General features: G+C 46.5%; 1 long non-coding RNA gene across 1 annotated transcript in view; it reads left to right on the top strand.

The window, feature by feature from the left end:
* LOC146036529 (uncharacterized) overlaps nt 1–23112 on the top strand; it is a 108291-nt gene extending 85179 nt beyond the window's left edge. Inside the window, exons 3-4 of the long non-coding RNA XR_014460830.1 lie at nt 20344–20481; nt 22710–23112. This is a non-coding gene — a long non-coding RNA (uncharacterized LOC146036529). The remainder of the gene's footprint in view (nt 1–20343; nt 20482–22709) is intronic.
* Nucleotides 23113–23540: the final 428 nt, after the last annotated feature.

The raw sequence follows: 23540 nt of genomic DNA, 5'->3' as shown, positions 1-23540 counted from the left end.
TGACCCTCTCCAGGAGGGACACAATGCTCTATTTCTAGACTTCCCCTTAATGTATGATTGCCATCACCTGTTTTAAACAGGTTAATTTCTCAGAAAGGTGTTCAGCACAGATGAAGGCAATCACACATTAAGAGGAAAGTCCAGGAACAGAGCGTTATAGACACAGACACCCACTTTGAGTGACAGATGTAGCCAAATATATAGGAGATTTTTTTAAACGGCGTAAAACTCCATGGCATGGAATGCAATAGAATTCATTAGCTAAGACTTGATTATAGGCGTCACATCTTCAGCATCAAATCTACAGTTAAACATATACAGTAGTATTGTGAAAACAAAAAGGTAATTCTATATACTGTACAATAGAATGTGTTTAAATGGGATTATTTGTTTCAATAATGAAATGTTTTGTCTTGGTTCTAGGATTCATTCTCTTTGTAATAATATTATTAGCATATTAGACCCCTTCGATCTGTGTCGCTCCTTCCAGCCCTGAGGAAGGACTTTCACAGACTGAAACGCGTCGGGTTTGCACTCCAGATGGGAATCTGATCTGCTGGAAGTTTAACATTTACACAATGAGATTTCTTCTTCAGCATATGTGCAGGATCACATTATTATCTCCACCAGGAGATCCGCTGTGATCCACATACCCTCTGAGGAAAGAAATGCTCTGAGGACGAAGCTTTATATCCCATGTTCATTTTATGCTGGTATAACATTAAGGAGATCGCCAAAGATCCCCTTTAGTGGCAATAGTGGTTGTCCACTTTATATACTGTATATATATATATATATATATATATATATATATATATATATATATATATATACACAAGTCGAGTCTCCCTTATCCATACATTCCAAAAACTGAAATATTCCAAAAAACGTGGTTTTTCAGAATATTTCAGGGTTTTTTTGTTTTGTTTTTATTTCCCCCACAGTCTCTTTTTCACACTTACCTTATCCCCTGGTGTCCACGGCGGCCTCCAGAATCCTTTTCAGCGGCATCTCTGGTCCCATTGCGCTAGTGCGTCGGTGACATCACCGGCCCGCTCGCGCAATGCACCCCCGGGATCCTGGTCGATTTCACTTGCCCAAATTTTCCAGGATTTGAAATCCAATGTATTAATGGGAAACTGGAGGTCAACGAGACCATCTATAGTCTTAATCACCGCAGCTAGCAGCACAGTTCCTGGTGCAATGTGTGTAACTCGCACATTGCCGTGCTGTTGAAACCCTTTGGAGCAATGGAGCAAGTGTGGGTGTCTGGGGGACTCCTCAGGCAGTGCACTGGACTAAAGAGCAGCTACCAGGGGGAAGAGACAGGAGCCTTACCATGAGGTGGGAGAATGTGAGCTTAGAAAGTGCAGTACTGGTTCTATTATGTTTGTGTATTAATCAATTATGGTATGTTTAACCTTTATTTGATATAGATTATACTATAGACCATCTATAGAGTTAGATATTAATGATATGTTCAATAAAGTATCCAATGTATAAAAAGACCAATGTTTACATTGATGTCCAGGGTTGTTATTTGGTTTATGGTAGATAAACCAAATAACAACCCTGGACATCAATGTAAACATTGGTCTTTTTATACATTGGATACTTTATTGAACATATCATTAATACCTAACTCTATAGATGGTCTATAGTATAATCTATATCAAATAAAGGTTAAACATACCATAATTGATTAATACACAAACATAATGGAACCAGTACTGCACTTTCTAAGCTCACATTCTCCCACCTCATGGTAAGGCTCCTGTCTCTTCGACCTGGTAGCTGCTCTTTAGTCCAGTGCACTGCCTGAGGAGTCAGGTTTACACACTGAGCAAACTTGGTAGAAGAATCTGCTTCCACTGGGTGTGCTGTGTCCTATACACTGCATGATGTGGCTTCAGCACTAGTAATCACATTATGTACCATTGCTATAATTTGAGCCACTTGCCCCCTCCACTGAATTTGCCTATAAAAATGGTCATCCCATTGAGGAACTAAATAGTAATAAAATGTGGGGTCAGGCAGTCACACCGTTATAAGTTATCAGTATTCTTACTGGATATTCAATATATCCATATCTGTAATATGCTGTTATTTGCACAAGAAACATCCCTTCGTTTTATGGCTAAAGATGAGCCGCAAGTGTGAACTGCATCTGGAAATCAGGACAAATCATTTCAGCATGAATTCATTACCTTCTCTCAGCCAGCTTTTGGGTTACCTATAAATTATCATACGTTGACTGGAGGTGAATCAGCCCTGCAGCCTCCACAGGCTTACACTCTAATTAGGCGCATTACCTTTCTATTCTAACTAAGCCCAATCGGGATCTCAATAAAGGTCTGAAACCTAATTCCGTATAATATGAAGACAAGAGTTATGACTTGCTGAATAAGGTGCGCTTAATCATTCTTCGCTCTTGCTGTAAGCTCATCTCTAATAAGAAATCTGGAAAGAGATGAAGACGAGGCGAGCTCTCCGGCCTAGTGAGAAACCAGTGGAATAAATGATGGAAACACAACATTTTTTATTAGTAAATATCTCTTGGCCCTTGATCAGGCTTGGTTATAATAACAACACTCATTCCACAGAAGATCAATAGTCCAGATGATTAATTCTGGCACTAAAACACGTATCCGCCCTGACATCGGCTCTGCGGGAGACAGTTTGATCAAAAGCCCGTTGGGGCGTTTGGAAGACATGAAGGGACTTGCTTACAGCGATCAATTGCAAATTAACAGTGTGTTAGGTCTGACAGTTACAACAAAGGGAGCTGGGGAGCCCAGAGAACGGATGAAGCAGGCGCTGGGCCACTAAATGTCATCACATAAGGACCCGCAAAGAAAGACGGGATTTGCTACCAGGAATTCATCACATGCAGGAATAATAATAATTGGGGCATCGATCTCATTTCCAATTTGTATGTGTTACTGCGTCCAGGTGGTGGGGTTCCCATGATGAGACGCACCCGCAATCATGCTTAGCATTGAACACGTTAAAGGGATGCCATTAACCTGGTACTGGAATCTAGTTTCCAGGGCCGGTGCAAGGCTTCTTGACACCCTAGGCAAAACCACAACCTACTGTTGCATCTTTATCTGAATGGCTTTTTCCGAGAACATTTCCCCAGTTGCTATCCCATAATGCATGTAAATCATCACCCTTGAAATAGTGAAAGAGAACCCGATTTTCGGGACCCTCCCGGGCATTCCGGGAGGGTAGGCAACCCTGATTTTCCAGTTCTCTAGGGAGGCTTCTTATCCTATTCCAAGATGGCCACCAAGATCTCTACTAAGCATGTGCAGGGGCCATATGACTTTACTGTATAGTGTGACATGGTAAGTCAGAGGTCTCCTGTGTAACTCCTATGCAAGACCTGGCTATTACCTGCCATAAAGCTGATGCTGCATCCCTGTATATACACATCTTCTGCAGTATACACTCACTAGCTAGTGGACTGTATTTAACCCCACGCAGCTCCGCTACATCACCAGAGTACATGTAACAGTGAGTACAGCTGTGCTAACTGTTACATGTAAACCAATACTACTAGTTAAGTATCTGGGCTGGTCATAGTGTGAGTCATCCAATATTGCGTGCCTATATAACTCTGCAATGTCAACACCTGCACACTCATCATTCCCAACACCAATTGCACAGCCAATGGTTGGCACCTGTATTTCACTTGCACCGTGCCTGGCATTCTGGTCTAGGAATCCTCTTCTGTGATGCAATGTTACATCTGTGAGGAGCAGCGGGATGAGCCTCAGGGACATTAATGGTTGGGATGGCAATCTGTTGGTTTTCATCAATGATACCATTGATGGATAACCTCAATGGTGTGAAACCATCTATAAGAAAACCATCAATGGCTTTATGTACCGGTAGTCACCTCTGCTTTAGTGTTCAATGAGCTGCCAGCCAATAGCAGCGTGGGGGTGGGGCATCATGGGTGTCAGGAGCGAGGCTAGGTTCAACAACCCACCACCAGGGTGCGAAAAAAATTCAGAATCTCTGGTACCATCGATGGCAGGAAACCATCTGATCGATGGTAAAAGTAATCACCATTGGTCATAGACCATTGATGATTTCAAATTATGATGGTCCATGGCCATCCCTAATTCATGGCTTGCTACAGTAGCCATACTTGCTGCACGTGGTGGCCCATCTTCCTATTACATTACTTTCCACTAGTTAAAAGATTGTCAAAATAACGGCTTCTGTACTTTCACTTTGAGCTGTGACCGTTTTTACTGTCACTTTGAGCTGTGACAGTTTTAGCCCACAAACTCTCCACCCCACACCCAGTCCCTATGTGCTCCTACCTCCAATCACTGTCTTCATTTCTTTCCTCTTTTTGTTAGGGAGTAATTTGGTCTGTCGAGTGGCCTCTAGTGGTCACTGACGGTAGAGAGGTGAGGAGTAGTTAGCCTTTTATATATAGAGGGTGATTCAACAGTGATCGGACGGGGCCAATGGTGGGGGGTCTGCGCATGCATATACGCGTTATGGTGCTAGCTAAGCATCGAATATATGCTGCCTAGCGTGCCAACCCATACCTCCCAACTTTGGCCGGTCAGCAGGCGGGACGCTGCTGCTGCGCGCCGTAGACGAGCCGAAATTTTCGGGGTGTGGCCTAATTTGGGGGCGTGGCCTATACTTGCGGCTCCTCGCGAGGCCACGCCCCCATTTTGCCGCTATGGGGGCATGACCCAGAGGTTCTGTGAGCCTCTAGCCATGCCCCCAGCCCCCTGGCTGCGGGAATAGACGCTGTGCGCATGCGCACAGCGTTTATTCCCCGCTGCTTAGCATCTGACGGGGGGACTCCCAACAGCCCCCCTCACCGCGGGACACTGCCACCCGCGGGTGGGACAGCGGGACAGGCCCTGACAATCGGGACTGTCCCGATAAAATCGGGACTGTTGGGAGGTATGCCAACCTGAATCAGGCAATTAGATTGGTTGTTTCTCTTTTTTAGTTCTCCAGGTGTATGGGAGTGTGCGTGTGTGTGTGTGTGTGTGTGTGTGTGTGTGTGTGTGTGTGGGAGTGCATATGTGTGTGCATTCATTGTCTAGTTTACTTTGTTACCTTGTTACTTTAGTTGCCTTTTCGGAAGAGAATCATATGAAATATGGAGATGAATCGCAGAAGCCGGCTCTAAATCCACCTCACTCTGGGCAGCTTATGTTCCTTAATGCGCCTCTGGCTGTAAAAAGCCTTTTGGATGAAGATGTAGCTGAGTCTTTGCTTCTGAGAGTACAGAGACTCACACCGTCAGCAGCACAATGGGAAAATCTATATTTATTACAAACTTTTTTTTGTTTCTTATTAAAAGACTAATCAGCAGCGTAGTGTAACGCAGAAGAGACCAGCAAAGGACATTGCGGGTACAAAGAACCTCGATCTGTGATTATACAACACACGTCTCATTAACTCATTGATTTACAGCAGTCGCTGACAGCTTCTTAACCCTTTGAGTGACAAACGTTGCTGTGAGCGATGTGCAAAATATCCGCTAAAAATGCCAGGGCCGTAGTCGCGGAATATGACTCGCTTTAGTTATTGCCGGCAGATGATCTGATGTCATTTAATCGGAGATTAGGTAAATATTGCGCCCCCAAAAAAAACCACTGCCAGTTTTAAACGGATCTCTCACAGCAGCGTTGGCACACAAAGGGTTAATATGGAAAGATACTAGATGGAGAGAGTCACACCTGCAGCGCCACTGGTTCCTGGCCTTACTGAGGCTGGGAGGTCATGCTACGCATCAGCTGGGGGCTACTGAGCTTTCTCTCAGGGTATATACTGTACATCAAATCAGTTAGGGAACCATACAACACCATTACACACAGTACAACTCCACCATGCACAGTATAACTCAACAAGGCATATTACTGCTCGATGCGTGGCGTGACTTCAGTATGCACAGTACAACTCCATTACTTCCAGTACAATGTTTTTTTACTTCCATTACAAACTACTGGATCCATAGCTACTATTCTCAATACAAACCACTTCATATGCCTCACAGCACAGTCTCCATATAATCCTTATCTGTCCATCGCAGCAGTCTCCATATCATCCCTACCTGTGCTTCACAGTACAGTCTCCATATCCTCCTGATATGTGCATCACAGCACAGTATCCATATCATCTGTGTCTGTGCATCACAGCAGTCTCCATATCATCCCTACCTGTGCTTCACAGCACAGTCTCCATATCCTCCTGATCTGTGCATCACAGCGCAGTCTCCATATCCTCCTGGCCTGTGTATCACAGCACAGCCTCGTTATCATCCTTGACTGTACATCACAGCAGTCTCCACATCATCCTTATCTGTGCATCACTGCACAGTATCCATATCCTCCTGATCTGTGCATCACAGTGCAGTCTCCATATCCTCCTGGCCTGTGCATCACAGCAAAGTCTCCATATCCTCCTGCTATGTGCATCACAGCAGTCTCCATATTATTCTAAAGCATCACAGCACAATCTCCATATCATCCTGAACTGTGTATCACAGCAGTCTCCACATCATCCTTACAAGGGCATCACAGCACAGTCTCTATATCATCCTGATCTGTGCATCACAGCGTACATTTCCTCCTGATCTGTGCATCACAGCAAAGTCTCCATATCATCCTGATCTGTGCATCACAGCACAGTCTCCACTTCATACTTAGCTGTGCAGCACAGCACAGTCTCGATATCATCCTGATCTGTGCATCACAGCACAGTCTCCATATCATCCTTACCTGTACATCACATCACAGTCTTCATATCATCCTTATCTGTGCACCACAGCACAGTCTCCATATCATCCTGATCTGTGCTTCACAGCACAGTCTCCAAATCATGCTGATCTGTGCATCACAGCACAGTCTTCATGTCATCCTTATCTGTGCATCGCACATTCCATATTATCCTATATATTTAAAGCACACTGGGTTATTTTGGTTCACTCTTTCTGACAAATTCCTTCTAGATGGACAAAACCATGTGCACTGCAGGTGGGGCAGATGTTACTTATACAGAGAGAATTAGATGTGGGTGGGGTTTTACTTCAAAGTGAGATCTATATTGCATTGTAAAAATAAAGCAGTCCATATTTGCCCTGCACAGAAACAAAATAACTCACCCAAATATAATTCTCTCTGCACATTTTACATCTGCCCCCCTGCCGTGCACATGGTTTTGTCCATCTAAGAGGGATTTTGTCAGAAAGAGTGAACTAGAATAAGGCCCACAGTCACTGGTGGAGGCACACCATTCTGCCCTGTAAGAGTGACCTTCAAAATTGTTGACCAGATACGGCCAAGGTATTATTTTGTCTTTGTCATTACAATGTATTTTTTTTTTTTTCTGGCAGGGAAGGGGGGTAATGGTCAGTAAATTGAGGTATTAAAGAGGGTAGTGAGGTTTGGGCTTATTTCATCTGGAGGTGTCAGAACCAGTTGCGACATAAAGGATGCAGTGATGTGATGGGGAGATCAATAATGTTGTGCCAAGGGGTAGTCTGACCCTTCAATTTTTGAACCACAAGCGTCATATCCTCATACAGGGCACACAATCTCCATATCCTCATACAGAGCACACAGTCTCCATATCATCATACAGAGCACACAGTCTCCATATCCTCATACAGAGCACACAGTCTCCATATCATCATACAGAGCACACAGTCTCCATATCCTCATACAGAGCACACAGTCTCCATATCCTCATACAGAGCACACAGTCTCCATATCATCATACAGAGCACACAGTCTCCATATCCTCATACAGAGCACACAGTCTCCATATCCTCATACAGAGCACACAGTCTCCATATCCTCATACAGAGCACACAGTCTCCATATCATCATACAGAGCACACAATCTCCATATCCTCATACAGAGCACACAGTCTCCATATCCTCATACAGAGCACACAGTCTCCATATCCTCATACATAGCGCACAGTCTCCGTATCCTCATACAGAGCACACAGTCTCCGTATCCTCATACAGAGCACACAGTCTCCATATCCTCATACAGAGCACACAGTCTCCATATCCTCATACAGAACACACAGTCTCCATATCCTCATACAGAGCACACAGTCTCCATATCCTCATACAGAGCACACAGTCTCCATATCCTCCTACAGAGCACACAGTCTCCATATCCTCCTACAGAGCACACAGTCTCCATATCCTCATACATAGCGCACAGTCTCCGTATCCTCATACAGAGCACACAGTCTCCATATCCTCTTACATAGCACACAGTCTCCATATCCTCATACAGAGCACACAGTCTCCATATCCTCATACATAGCACACAGTCTCCATATCCTCATACAGAGCACACAGTCTCCATATCCTCATACAGAGCGCACAGTCTCCATATCCTAATACAGAGCACACAGTCTCCATATCCTCATACAGAGCACACAGTCTCCATATCCTCATACAGAGCACACAGTCTCCATATCCTCATACAGGGCACACAGTCTCCATATCATCATACAGAGCACACAGTCTCCATATCATCATACAGAGCACACAGTCTCCATATCATCATACAGAGCACACAGTCTCCATATCCTCATACAGGGCACACAGTCTCCATATCATCATACAGAACACACAGTCTCCATATCCTCATACAGGGCACACAGTCTCCATATCATCATACAGAGCACACAGTCTCCATATCCTCATACAGAGCACACAGTCTCCGTATCCTCATACAGAGCACACAGTCTCCGTATCCTCATACATAGCACACAGTCTCCGTATCATCATACAGAGCACACAGTCTCCATATCATCATACAGAGCACACAGTCTCCATATCCTCATACAGAGCACACAGTCTCCATATCATCATACAGAGCACACAGTCTCCATATCCTCATACAGAGCACACAGTCTCCATATCCTCATACAGCGCACAGTCTCCATATCCTCATACAGGGCACACAGTCTCCATATCCTCATACATAGCGCACAGTCTCCGTATCCTCATACAGAGCACACAGTCTCCACATCCTCATACAGAGCACACAGTCTCCACATCCTCATACAGAGCACACAGTCTCCGTATCCTCATACAGAACACACAGTCTCCACTTCCTCATACAGAGCACACAGTCTCCATATCCTCATACAGAGCACACAGTCTCCGTATCCTCATACAGAGCACACAGTCTCCGTATCCTCATACAGAGCGCACAGTCTTTATATCCTCATACAGAGCGCACAGTCTTTATATCCTCATACATAGCACACAGTCTCCGCATCCTCATACAGAGCACACAGTCTCCATATCCTCATACAGAGCACACAGTCTCCGTATCCTCATACAGAACACACAGTCTCCATATCATCATACAGAGCACACAGTCTGCACATCCTCATGCAGAGCACACAGTCTCCATATCCTCATACAGAGCACACAGTCTCCGTATCCTCATACAGAGCACACAGTCTCCACATCCTCATACAGAGCACACAGTCTCCATATCCTCATACAGAGCACACAGTCTCCGTATCCTCATACAGAGCACACAGTCTCCGTATCCTCATACAGAGCACACAGTCTCCGTATCCTCATACAGAGCACGCAGTCTCCGTATCCTCATACAGAGTACGCAGTCTCCGTATCCTCATACAGAGCACGCAATCTCCGTATCCTCATACAGAGCACGCAGTCTCCGTATCCTCATACAGAGCACGCAGTCTCCGTATCCTCATACAGAGCACGCAGTCTCCGTATCCTCATACAGAGCACGCAGTCTCCGTATCCACATACATAGCACGCAGTCTCCGTATCCTCATACAGAGCACACAGTCTCCATATCCTCATACATGATAGCACAGTCTCCATATCCTCATACAGAGCACACAGTCTCCATATCCTCATACATAGCACACAGTCTCCATATCCTCATACATAGCGCACAGTCTCCATATCCTCATACAGAGCACACAGTCTCCGTATCCTCATACATAGCACACAGTCTCCATAGCCTCATACAGAGCACACAGTCTCCATATCCTCATACATAGCGCATAGTCTTAAAATCCTCATACAGAGCACACAGTCTCCATATCCTCATACAAAGCACACAGTCTCCATATCCTCATACAGGGCACACAGTCTCCATATCCTCATACATCGCACAGTCTCCATATCCTCATACATAGCGCACAGTCTCCATATCCTCATACATAGCGCACAGTCTCCATATCCTCATACATAGCGCACAGTCTCCATATCCTCATACATGATAGCGCACAGTCTCCATATCCTCAAACATAGCGCACAGTCTCCATATCCTCATACGTAGCACACAGTCTCCATATCCTCATACATTGCGCAGTCTCCATATCCTCATACATAGCGCACAGTCTCCATATCCTTATACGTAGCACACAGTCTCCATATCCTCATACGTATCGCACAGTCTCCATATCCTCATACGTATCGCACAGTCTCCATATTCTCATACATAGCGCAGTCTCCATATCCTCATACATAGCGCACAGTCTCCATATCCTTATACGTAGCACACAGTCTCCATATCATACGTATCGCACAGTCTCCATATCCTCATACGTACTGTAGCACACAGTCTCCATATCCTCATACATTGCGCAGTCTCCATATCCTCATACATAGCGCACAGTCTCCATATCCTTATACGTAGCACACAGTCTCCATATCCTCATACGTATCGCACAGTCTCCATATCCTCATACGTATCGCACAGTCTCCATATTCTCATACATAGCGCACAGTCTCCATATCCTCATACATAGCGCACAGTCTCCATATCCTCATACATAGCGCCCAGTCTCCATATCCTCATACATGATAGCGCACAGTCTTTATATCCTCAAACATAGCGCACAGTCTCCATATCCTCATACGTAGCACACAGTCTCCATATCCTCATACATTGCGCAGTCTCCATATCCTCATACATAGCGCACAGTCTCCATATCCTCATACATAGCGCACAGTCTCCATATCCTCAAACATAGCGCACAGTCTCCATATCCTCATACATAGCGCACAGTCTCCATATCCTCATACATAGCGCACAGTCTCCATATCCTCATACATAGCGCACAGTCTCCATATCCTCATACATAGCGCACAGTCTCCATATCCTCAAACATAGCGCACAGTCTCCATATCCTCATACAGAGCAGACATGGTACTCCCCAGTAAGGTACCATGGTATCACAGTAGGCACCACTCTGTCTCAAATGTTATGATCCAGTTGTGTTACATGATGGTCTTGTAGTGAATGTGTGAGAAGAAGATGAGATATCTGGTCACCTCTGGCTGCTCCTCCGCTGTTGGAGGCTGTTTTGTGATCACACCACACGCAAGCTGGTGGATTGCTTGCTGATGGCAGCTGGAGGGAGTCTCCCTTTAATCACTGGCTCTTTGATTCCCATCTTTCTGCTCTTCCCGCTTTATTAGGGCTGATTGGAAAAGGTCAGACGAGACAATGCTCCGGTAATTTCCCGTACTGCCGCTTCCCAAACTCATTTGCTTGTCACTTTGGGAGCGTTGATGCTGAGCTCTTGTCCACGACTTCGCAGTATAATCAGTCAAGTAAAGTAGGTCTGTCTGGATCTGATGACTACAAGGCTGACGAGTTGCTGGGACAAGTTCTGTTAAATCGTTTCCTACACTTGGTTATTCCTAATGAAATGGACACGGGTTTTCTGCTGGCAGAGCCGAAGATCCCATTACCCAAATAATTTGTGAACACGGCATATGCCGAAACTAAAATTACCTTGTCATATGTCAATTATGTGTCATATGTCTTGTTTCGGTCTCCCTAGCTGTTGTGAAACTACACATCCCAGCATGCCTTGCCACAGTTTTACCATTCCCTAATAGCAAAACTGTGGCAAGGCATGCTAGGAAGAGTAGTTTCACAACAGCTGGAGGTGCCACAGGTTGGCCAGCATTAATGTGGGGCAATGGTTGAACATGGTTTCCAAAGAGATTTGGTAAGTGTAAAGCCCTGTACACATGCATCTATTTTTCCAGATTTTCGATTAGATTTTGCTTATAGAAGCAAAATCGTATCGAATCCTAGACGAAATTGAATGGTTTTTGTGTCACTTTCGATCTACATTCGATTCAATGCGCGCTCCTGTTTTCACAAAAACGAACAAAAACATCTACTATGCAGCCAAGGAAATATCGAATTCGAACTAGTAAGTCGAATGTGTACAATGTACCATGAATGTATATCGAATTTGATATCGAATTCGATATCTAATGCAAAAGTACAGATCTAATGCCAAATCGAATGGAAAGATCTAATGCCAGATCTAATAGAAAATCGAATCTAACATCGAATCAAGAGCAAATCGATGTGTGTGTACAGGGCTTTAGATATACTGTATCCTGGAGAATATCCCCATCAGGGCTGATTACTGAGAGGACACCTGCTGGTTGAGTAGTGCCTGGAAGAATGAGCGCCTTTGAGATACTTCCTAAGGCCCCTTTCAGATGCTCCGGCTCCTGCCGGGCGACGAAACCCTGCACGGCCAAAAGCCGTGTCCATTCACACTGGACGGCTACGGCCCGGCCACCCGGTTGCAGCCGGATGTCACAACTGGAAGGGACGGCTGCCGGGCTGTGGCCATCCCTACCATTGTAAACTATTGTGTGCAATGGTAGGGATGTACGGGGTTTCACCGCCCGGCAGCAGCCGGAGCGTGTGAAACAGCCCTTACCCTCCAAGAATGGCTTGCCCACTGCCAGCCCATTTGGTCACGCCCACTATCTCCTTGGCTGTTTGTAAAAAACTCATGTCAACCATTTTTGTGTCGACCATTACCATATTGTCCGTTTGCTTGTTTAGAACTGTTGTCCATGTCAACATAAATGCATGTCAACCAATGGTGGTAGACCTGTTGACTGTATTGACTGTGTATCTAATGCCTGGATCCCCTTCCAGCTAGACCAGTGATTTGCCCATATAGTGTGCTGAATGCAAGAAAGCTTTAGCGCCCCTGTCCATTACCGCATCCCGGCCGCTTCATACATGGGGGAGAAGCGGTATCAGTGCACATAACGGGGCAGATGTATGATGTGTCGATATGGGGAAGAAGGGCATCAGCGCACGTTATGTGCACTGATACCGCTTCTCCCCCATGTATGAAGCGGCTGGGATGCTACGCGCCCCTGTCCATATCGGCGCTGCTATCAAAATGATAGCAGGCCGAATGTATGAACGGTCAGCATCGCTGACCGTTCCGCACAAAGCCGCACAAAGCCGGGTATCTAAACGCAGCATGCCAATGTCCTAAGATACTTGCTGGATGAGGCGGCACTCCAGTCATAAAAAAAATACTGAAAGCCAAAACTTGGTAGACAACATTTCAGCACCATTTATGTGGTCACCTAAGGTTACCACTCCATACCCCTTATACAAATCATGCAACACAATAGTAACCCCCTTGTACTGTACTTGCCTCTTACACATTATGCCACATGGAATGACACAAAATTCACACCGACTTGAGCCAATATTCACACTACGGCACACGGATTGAGTATAAATTTTTTTTATGCCACACAGATTAAGGCAAAATTCACATTTTGCCACATGGATTGAGCCAAAATACACACTATACCAAATGGATTGAGCCAAAATTCACAATATGCTTCACAAACAGGGACATTGCACAAAAAAGCGCACATTTAAAATTGCCGAACACCATAATGCCTATTAAAAATTAAGCTACATAAGTGTTGCTTACCTACATGCTCATTGCCAGGGGTTCCATGCTCATTGCCAGGGGTTCCATGCTCGTTGCCATGTGGGATTACATGCTCATTGCCAAGGGGGAACACATGTTTGCGGTAACGGGGACAGCCGTTCAGAGCACTGCAGGTCCTGGCTATTTTAAATAATACCCCTTTCACACCAGAAAATGCAGGGATTTACCTGGGAATATGGTCCAGGATCATGCATGGCCCCCTTTACACCAGCCTAGTCCCTGCATTTTTATGGTGTGAAGGGAAGAGAAACCCCCCCCCCCCCCCTTTAACTGGCTCTTTCGTTTAACCGGCTATAACTTTGGAACCAACTGATTCATTTGCATGAAACAATATCATATTGGATAACTTTTAAGTGGGCTTCGAATGATCTTGGTAACATGAATCTGGGCCATTTGGTTCGAGAGAAATCTGCTCTCAAAGAACATGAACAGCCATGAAATTACATTTCAGAAATAAAAAAGTTGGGTTACCCGCAATATCTCTGGAACCAATTAACCCATATGAACCAGCCCAGTATCAGATTGAAGGCCCAGCGATTTGGGTTCGAATAACCTCGAGCTTCTGTGATGCCGGGGGGGGGGGGGGGGGGTGGCACTGGGGGACTGGCAGCCGTCAGAACTGGGTGGGGGTCTGAATTAGCCTATGGGGAAAATGTTCCAGCTTTGCCCGGCGGTATCTCTGGTTCCCGGGGGGCTAGCGACGCGGGGCTGGGCTCGTTGGAAAGCCCCACTCCTCATCTACAAAATGGGCCTTTTTGGAGGGTGGGCCTGGAGCTATAGGCCCATTGTAAATCCAGCCCTGACTCTGGTCCTAATCCCGGGTCGCCCCGGCATTTGCAATGTGAGAGGGGTACTACTGGCTGTCTATCTAATAATCTACATTTTAGAAATATAGATGTGGCCCTTAGCAACCAATCATAATCTAGGGGGGTAAATTTACTAAAGCTTCTAAAAATTGCCCATAGCAACCACCCTATTGGAGTGAATTTATAGCACCCGTTTTCTTTTATAGAAGCTTGAGTAAATTTACCCAGAGCTATTATTTTCCAATAGGTGCTAGATGAGTGATGGCTAAACTTGACACTCCAGCTGTTGTTGAACTACATATCCCAGCATGCCCTGCTACAGTTTTGCTATTTGGCCATACCAAAACCGATGCAAGACATGCTGGGATGTGTAGTTCAACAAAAGCTGGAGTGTCAAGGTTAGCCATCACCGTGCTAGATAAACAATAAGTAGAATCTGGTTACTGTTGGCAATATCTTGGTTTCTATATACCCGCACTTTAGTATATATACCTGCTTGCCTCTGACAGACACGTCAATGTATACAAATGGCATAAAAGCGAAATGCCTCCTTCTCTTTTGTCTGTTAACCTTGTGCGGATGGCACTCAGTTCTGCTCCTGTGTGATTACAGGCAGCACCTCCCGCGCTTCATCTTGAGAGTGCTTGAGAAATGAGTGGGTACTTGTGTCGCCCAAGAGATTGCCAGCGCGCTGCTGAGAGGACGGAACATTCTCTGCCGTTGTATCAAAGTTCTAACTCGGCCACCCCGCATCGAGCATTCAAGTCAGGAGTCATCCTTGGCAGAAAACCTAGAGAATCATTGATCGATGTGGAAATTCCGGGTTGGTGATAGCATCTACATAAAGTATATGCATACATGGGAACCTTCCTGGAAGATGCGGGAGGCTCCCGATTTTGGTGGTAGTCTCCCGCAGCCCTGGATGCATAGGCGGTTATGCCTACTGGAGATGCAGCTGGTGTGCTGGATTTAAGTCAAACCAAACTGTTATTCTTCTGTCTGTGCGGAACTGCAGCACATCAGCATCATTCCATGCAAATGGCCAGACCACAAAGTACCTGCAGAGGCACCGCTATACCTGCAGTGCTTTCCTTATGCCACTCCCTCTACCTTCAAGACCACGCCCCCTACTTAACAGCTTTGCCGCGCACTCTAAGTACATGCCAACACCAAGACCTTTATTCAGATCTGATCGCAGTACAATTTTGTTCTCAAAATGGGCAAAACCATGTGCACTGCAGGTGGGGCAGATGTAACATGTGCAGAGAGAGTTAAATTTGTGTGGGGTGTGTTGAAACTGAAATCTAAATTGCAGTGTAAAAATAACACAACCAGTATTTTCCCTGCACAGAAACAAAATAACTCACACAAATGTAACTCTCTCTGCACATGTTACATCTGCCCCACCTGCAGTGCACATGGTTTTGCCCATTTTGAGAACAAATTTGTACTGCAATCAGATCTGAATAAGGGCCCAGGTGTCATTGGGAGTAGGGACGCAGCTGGTGGCCCTCAGGCACTGGGGCCCACCCTGTACCCTTATGGGCCAGTCCAACCTTACTTATACACCTATTGCTCACTACAGTGCAGTATTAGGAGCTGGTCTCAGGGCTTTTGGTATGCATTAGAGATCCTCAGTGGGGAAGAATGGGTTAATGTCTCTCTTTATCGACCCCAGACGCATTTTCCATTTCGTTAATGTTGTATAATTATGTTTTTTGCAACTCGGAACTCAATAAGCTGGAAACGATTATAGAGTCTTAGAGGCTTTTCCCTAATGTTCCATTGCCCACGTTTGTCCGACGCTGGACAGAATGGGATGTAAAGGCCCACGTACTGTACCTGCGCCCTTTACAAAGGAGAAAACCGGGAAATATCGAGTTCTTGTTTGTTATTCTCTGGCTGTTAAAGGCGGATACTGATTGCTATTGAATTTCTAGCTTCATCAGTAATGGGGAATCGATGGCAAACAGAAAGAGACCTCGCTCGGTGCTGTTGGTAAAACATTTTGCCCGGTCAACTGAAAAATACATAATTAACGTGTTCAGGGCTGGAAGTGCTTCTGACGTATCGATTTTTCTTAATGTCTGTGGCCCCGGCGCTCGCATTGCGGAAGCGTGATACACTGTAGTGCGATATTCAAAATATCAGATTCATGTTTTGTATTATTGATTGATGCAGCTTCATTCCTGGGGATTCCGGCTCCGAACTGTGTAATATGATGAGGTCAGAGGCTTCTTGTGGAGGGCAGAGGTCAGGGGCCTGCTTCTTTTATACTGATACTTGGTTCACTATCAGATGCACCATTAAAATTTGCACTGTGGCAGGTGCGCGATTTCAGTCGGACACACCCATGTCGGCTTAGCCAATGGGCTGCCTCCCATTGAGGCCCACTAAAAGCCACACTCTCTGCAGAATGCAGCAACAGATCAACAGTTTGAGGAGATCGATGGAGATCGATGGATGAAATTGAAGGCGATTGACCGTCTATGTTTGGCTACCACTAATGGTTTGCCATACTGTAGATTGATGTCATTGATGGCAAAGGCAATGTTTCTACATCATCGATGGCTTTTTCATCTGCTATTTCTTAGCCCCCGCCCCCTGCAGTGCGGCACTTAGCCCTGTCCTCCTTCTCTGATTGGCCTGCAGCATTCATATGTATCCACCTAGTGATGTTCATCAAAGAGTCAAACCACCTATGGTGTCCTACCATCGGTATAAAGTGCTGCTGCGCCACCACCGTAGATAGACTCCCATTCCGACTCCCTAGAAGAAGACCTCATTTATGGTCGAAAGGCATTGGTGGAGAGAATGGAGACTCTTAGCAAAAAACTGTCACTCTCAGGAGATTAATCGGTACTCTTTACCTAGCACGGCGCCCACGATTTTTATCGTGGGCATCGCAGGTAAAAAAATCGCGGCCATCGCGGGCATTGAATGCACTAAAAAATCGGGTGCGACGCGACCGACACGATGCCCGCGATTTCCCATAGGGAACAATGTTAAATGTCTCAATTGACCCGATTTTCCTGTTCAATGCCTCAATTGACCCGATTTTTCCATAGGAAACAATGTTAAATGGCCCACAGAGGCCAAATAGGCACCGTGAAGTGTGAAATGGCCCCCACAATTGTTAACGCCACCCCACGATCAACGTGAACCCGAAGCGTGGCGAGCGCAGCGAGCCCGCGAGGGGCGGCGGTACGCGTCCTACGACCTTTTCATACCCCCACTATCCATGTCGGCGTGGAGTTGAGAATAGAATAGTGTGGCGAGCGCAGCGAGCCCCGCGAGGGGACGCGGATACCTGTGAAGCCCGCGAAGGGACGCGTTTACCTGTGAAGGTATCCGCGTCCGCTCGCCACACTTTCTATTCTCAACTCCACGCCGACGTGGATAGTGGGGGTATGAAAAGGTCGGAGGACGCGCACCGCTGCGCTCGCCACGCTTCGGGTTGATGTTGATCGTGGGGTGGCGTTAACAATTGTGGGGGCCATTTCACACTTCAGGGTGGCTATTTGGCCTCTGTGGGCCATTTAACATTGTTTCCTATTGAAAAATCGGGTCAATTGAGACATTTAACATTGTTCCCTATGGGAAATCGCGGGCATCGCGTCGGTCGCGTCGCACCCGATTTTTAGTGCATTCAATGCCCGCGTTGCCCGCGATTTTTTTACCTGCGATGCCCACGATCAAAATCGTGGGCGCCGTGCTAGGTAAAGAGTACCGATTAATCTCCTGAGAGTGGCAGTTTTTGCTGACCCAAGGGGACACCATTACATCGTATCTGCATCAAATGCTGTTAGGGGATACGGTCACTAGGTTGACACTATGAAGGTCGACATACAGTACATTAGGTTGACCACTAAAGGTCAACAGGGCAAAGGTGACACATGAAATAGGTCGACTTGGCTATGGTCGACAGGGTCGGAAGGTTGACACAAGCATTAGTTCAACATTGGGAAGGTCAACAGGTTGACATGAGGTTTTTTTGACTGCCGACCTTCCCATTGTCGGCCTAACGCTTGTTTCGACCTTCCGACCCTGTCGACGGTTGGGATCCATCCATTGTTACTTACTGTATTTGAGGTGAATGGAAATCAGAGACATAGGATAGAAACCATTAGGCAGCTGCCTAGGGACTCCAGAATCTGGGGGGCTCCCCTGAATCTAACTATCACAAAATTAAGGATGACTGAGAGAATCATGTCAGCACCTTGCTTGTAGACATTTCCACAATGCCGACATGATACCTGTTGACATTGTGGTGTCAGTAGTAAGCAGTTCATCATTCAATGTTGATCTAACGTCCACTTCCCCAGTGAAAGACGCAGTTCGACAGAAGCCCCTGGGAGCCAATCACTGGGCCTGCACCAATCAGAATGCAGATCCCGCCAACCACAGACGTCTCCCGTCTCTTCCTAGTGTCTTTTTATTGTAATCCATAAATACTCTATCCGGTGTTTATTGCTCAATTTCATATCCATTGTCTTTAAATACCCATTTTAATTAAAACATGTGTTGCTTTTAAATGCACATCGCTGCTTAGCACAGACTCAGGATAGGGGGACATAGAATTACATTGTGCTCCAGCTATAAATATCATGCACGGGCGAACAGCAAGTTCCACAGACTGAATACTTAATAACAGTACGGTCGTATGGGACTCGGAGGGTACCTTTCATGGGGAGTCCGGCAGGGTCAGATTTAATCAGAGCTGTGCATTGGGATTGTGGTGGCTGGATACATCTACAGTTGGATGTGGCTGCTGTCAGGAGAGTTTTTTGTCACGTGGTTCATTTCTTTATTATACACAGGTTGTAGAATTTACTACAGCGATGCGGCGGATCAGAAGATATGAGATGGAAAGTGGTCTTTAATTAGAAATGGGGGAATGGGGAATAACAGCGTTTTTTTCTAGTGAACACGTGTATTAGTTACAGTACAACACAATGGGGTTTATTCTAGTTAATTCTTTCTGACAAAATCCTTCTTAGATGGACAAAACCATGTGCACTGCAGGGGGGCAGATGTAACAAGTGCAGAGAGAATTAGATTTGGGTGAGTTATTTTGTTTCTGTGCAGGGAAAATACTGACTGCATGATTTTACACTTCAATATAGATCCCACTTTGAAGAAAAACCCCACCCTAATTCTCTCTGCACAAGTTACATCTGCCCCACCCGCAGTGCACATGGTTTTGTCCATCTAAGAAGGATTTTGTCAGAAAGAATGGACTAGAATAACCCCCAATGTGGCCAAGACGCATAGGGAGACTGCTGATTAATGTGATATGACACTTGTGTAGTGTGTGACTGTGTATGGGGAATGATGGAATAATTGTATGAGAAATAACCAGTTACATTGTAGCACTTTGACTACAGACCATAGTAGCCTACCCCCCTGCATTATGCAGGAGACTTCCTGAAATAGTAGCAATCTCCCTCTCTCCCTCATTAGTCTAGCAATCTCCCTCAATTCACCTAGCCCACATTACACCATTACAATTTGTTGGGAAAAAAGGAACGAGATATAGATACAGTTACATTGAATCATCAGCACCATTTCCCAGCACTTTACCAAGTATAGTATCTCTTACTAACTGCTTTGGGGCTCATCTACATTTGGTTATAAGTCATTTTAAAAGATTCCTCTCAGATGTAGCGGTACACACCCACGCTTCTAGGTGCCACATTCACAATCTCTTTTCACTTTTAGGTCTCCATATATGGAACTAGACACACCTGTTGGGTGGAGCAAGACACGCCCCCTCAATGGGGCGCTGTGCAAAATTCTACTACCAACTATAATCTCCCTGAAACTGAAAATCCCCTTTCATACTGCAGCTCTTAAACGGTAAACTGACGTTTTTTTAACCTTTTTAAATGGGTAGAGCTGCAGTGTGAAAGCTCCAGGGTGCTTTAACCTTTTAACAAATACCGGTATTTGTTAAACGGTAAAAAAGCAGTGTCCTACCCATTTCAGACCCGTTTTGTTTTTTTGCAGTCTGAACGGGTCTGAAACGGTATTTAGGATCCTTCCCCTGGTACCTGCCCTGCGCCCGACCCACCTCCCCTGGTACTTGCCTGCGTAGGGGAGCCGGGCAGGCAGCGGGATCCATCCGGCATGGGCACTGTACTGCAGGTCCCTCCCTGCGGCTGATGGTTGCTGGGGAGGCAGCGGGATCCATCCGGCATGGGCACTGTACTGCAGGTCCCTCCCTGCGGCTGATGGTTGCTGGGGAGGCAGCGGGATCCATCCGGCATGGGCACTGTACTGCAGGTCCCTCCCTGCGGCTGATGGTTGCTGGGGAGGCAGCGGGATCCATCCGGCATGGGCACTGTACTGCGGGTCCCTCCCTGCGGCTGATGGTTGCTGAGGAGGCAGCAGGGTCCATCCGGCATTGGCACTGTACTGCGGGTCCCTCCCTGCGGCTAATGGTTGCTGGGGAGGCAGCGGGATCCATCCGGCATGGGCACTGTACTGCAGGTCCCTCCCTGCGGCTGATGGTTGCTGGGGAGGCAGCGGGATCCATCCGGCATGGGCACTGTACTGCGGGTCCCTCCCTGCGGCTGATGGTTGCTGAGGAGGCAGCAGGGTCCATCCGGCATTGGCACTGTACTGCGGGTCCCTCCCTGCGGCTGATGGTTGCTGGGGAGGCAGCGGGGTCCATCCGGTATGCGCAGTGTGCGGCGGGTCCCTGCGGCAGACCCTGCTGCCCAGATCCCCCATGCAGGCAAGTACCAGAGGAGGGGGGGGGGGGTACAGGGCAGGTACCAGGGGAGAGGGGGCGCAGAACAAGTACTAGGGGAGGGGGGGGGGTGCAGGGCAGGTACCAGGGGAGGGGGGTATCTTACTGGTTAATTACCGTTTTGTACCTTTCACAACGGGTTCAATGTGAAAGGTACAAAAAATGTTATTAACCAGTAATATACTGTTTACAAAATGCAATGTGAAAGGGGTTAAAACCTGCTTTGACCCGTTTAAAGAAACATTTAAAAAACCGAGTCAAAGCAGGTTTTGCAGTGTGAAAGCAGCATCAGAGGGGTACATTTATGGTGCCAATACACGTTACAATTATTGTATATAAATAATACAATATTGTATACAATATCACATCTCATCGCATCTCGGTTTTGCAATGAAGGGGGGAATTTACTAATATGAAAAACCGAGTTTTTCGTATTAGTATTTTCCCTACGACTGCATACGACTGTTTCAGTCGTATGCAAAGTCGTGTTCCGGAGGGTCATTTACAAATCAGTCAGTTACGACTGCTTTGTAACCCACCGATGTCGTAGGAATTCGTATTAGCGGCCGTATATACGGCTGCTAATACGAATTATTTGTAGCAGTCTGCACGGATCAGTCAGATCCGTGCAGGCTGCAAGGTGTAAAAAAAAATAGAAAAATAAATAAATAAATAAAACGGCGTGGGGTCCCCCCCACAGCCGAAACCAGCACCAGGCTGACAGAGCCTGGAGCCGGTAATTAAAAATCAGGGAACCCGACAAATAGGGGTTCCCCGATTTTTAACAATCAGCCCCAGGCTCCAGGTCCGGGGCTGGTTCCCAAAATACGGGGGACAAAATGACTAGGGGTCCCCCGTATTTCAAGAACCAGTCCCAGGCACAACCAGCCAGCAGGGTAATGTCACAGCCGGGGGACACTTATGATATAAGGTCCCGCGGCCAAAACATTAACCCTACCACCCAGTCAGCCTGGCCAGGGGCCCTGGGGGAGTGGGGACCCCCCCAATGAAGGGGTCCCCCCCCTCCAGGACTTACCTGACCAGGCTGAAGCCTGGTACTGTCCCCGAGGCCCCTGGGCGGTGGGCATCGGGCTGATTATGGTGTAAAAAAATAGATTAAACTATTGTTTTTTACTGTGGCACTACAAGTGCCAGCAAGCTGGGACTTGGAGAACCACAAGTCCCAGCCTGCTGGGCATTAAAGGGCCCGCTGGCACTTGCAGTTCCACAGTTAAAAAAATAGTACACAAAACACACTGACACACTTTTAAAATAAAACTTTAATACATACAAAGCCCACACATACTGATACTTACCTATCTTCTTTCCGTAGGTAGCCCTGATGTCCTGGTCCTGTGTCGTCGTCTTCTGGTCCTGTGTCGTCTTCTGGCTCCATGTCGACCGTCGCTGTCGCCGTTGCCGTCCGGATCCGACGAAATCCATTTGGGAAGCTGTGGAAGGAAACCATACTCACCTGTCCCAGCGCGACGTAGTCCGGCTGGTTTCGCGTGTCGGTTTGTTTTTTTGCCAAGACACTTACCTGGACTACGTCGCGCTGGGACAGGTGAGTCAGTAAACAAAAAAAAGGGGGTGTAGATCCGCACAGACTGTGAATTTGATAATTAATAAATTATTGAGACCAACAGTTATAAACTACTTTGGAAAAAAGATTTCTAGTAGTTGTGGGGTTGGCGGTGCGCCCGGCGTTTGAGATCAATGTTTATACACTGGGATTTTTTGTCAGAGAGAGACTGACAAAGAAAGAAAAAAACGCTTTGTGGGCGCACTCCTTTTTTAGTTTAAAAAAAACCCACCATTTACTGTATCTAAACTAAAAAAGGAGTGCGCCCACAAAGCGTTTTTTTCTTTCTTTGTCAGTCTCTCTCTGACAAAAAATCCCAGTGTATAAGCATCGGGGACAGTACCAGGCTTCAGCCTGGTCAGGTAAGCCCTGGAGGGGGGGACCCCTTCATTGGGGGGGGTCCCCACTCCCCCAGGGCCCCTGGCCAGGCTGACTGGTCGGTAGGGTTAATGTTTTGGCCGCGGGACCTTATATCATAAGTGTCCCCCGGCTGTGACATTACCCTGCTGGCTGGTTGTGCCTGGGACTGGTTCTTGAAATACGGGGGACCCCTAGTCATTTCGTCCCCCATATTTTGGGAAC

Source organism: Crinia signifera, chromosome 9 (genome assembly GCF_055691185.1).
Source record: "Crinia signifera chromosome 9, ASM5569118v1, whole genome shotgun sequence".
In the NCBI taxonomy this organism is placed as follows: Eukaryota; Metazoa; Chordata; class Amphibia; order Anura; family Myobatrachidae; genus Crinia; species Crinia signifera.
The sequence above is the reverse complement of the archived record's forward strand: the minus strand, read 5'-3'. Positions and strand labels throughout refer to the sequence as shown.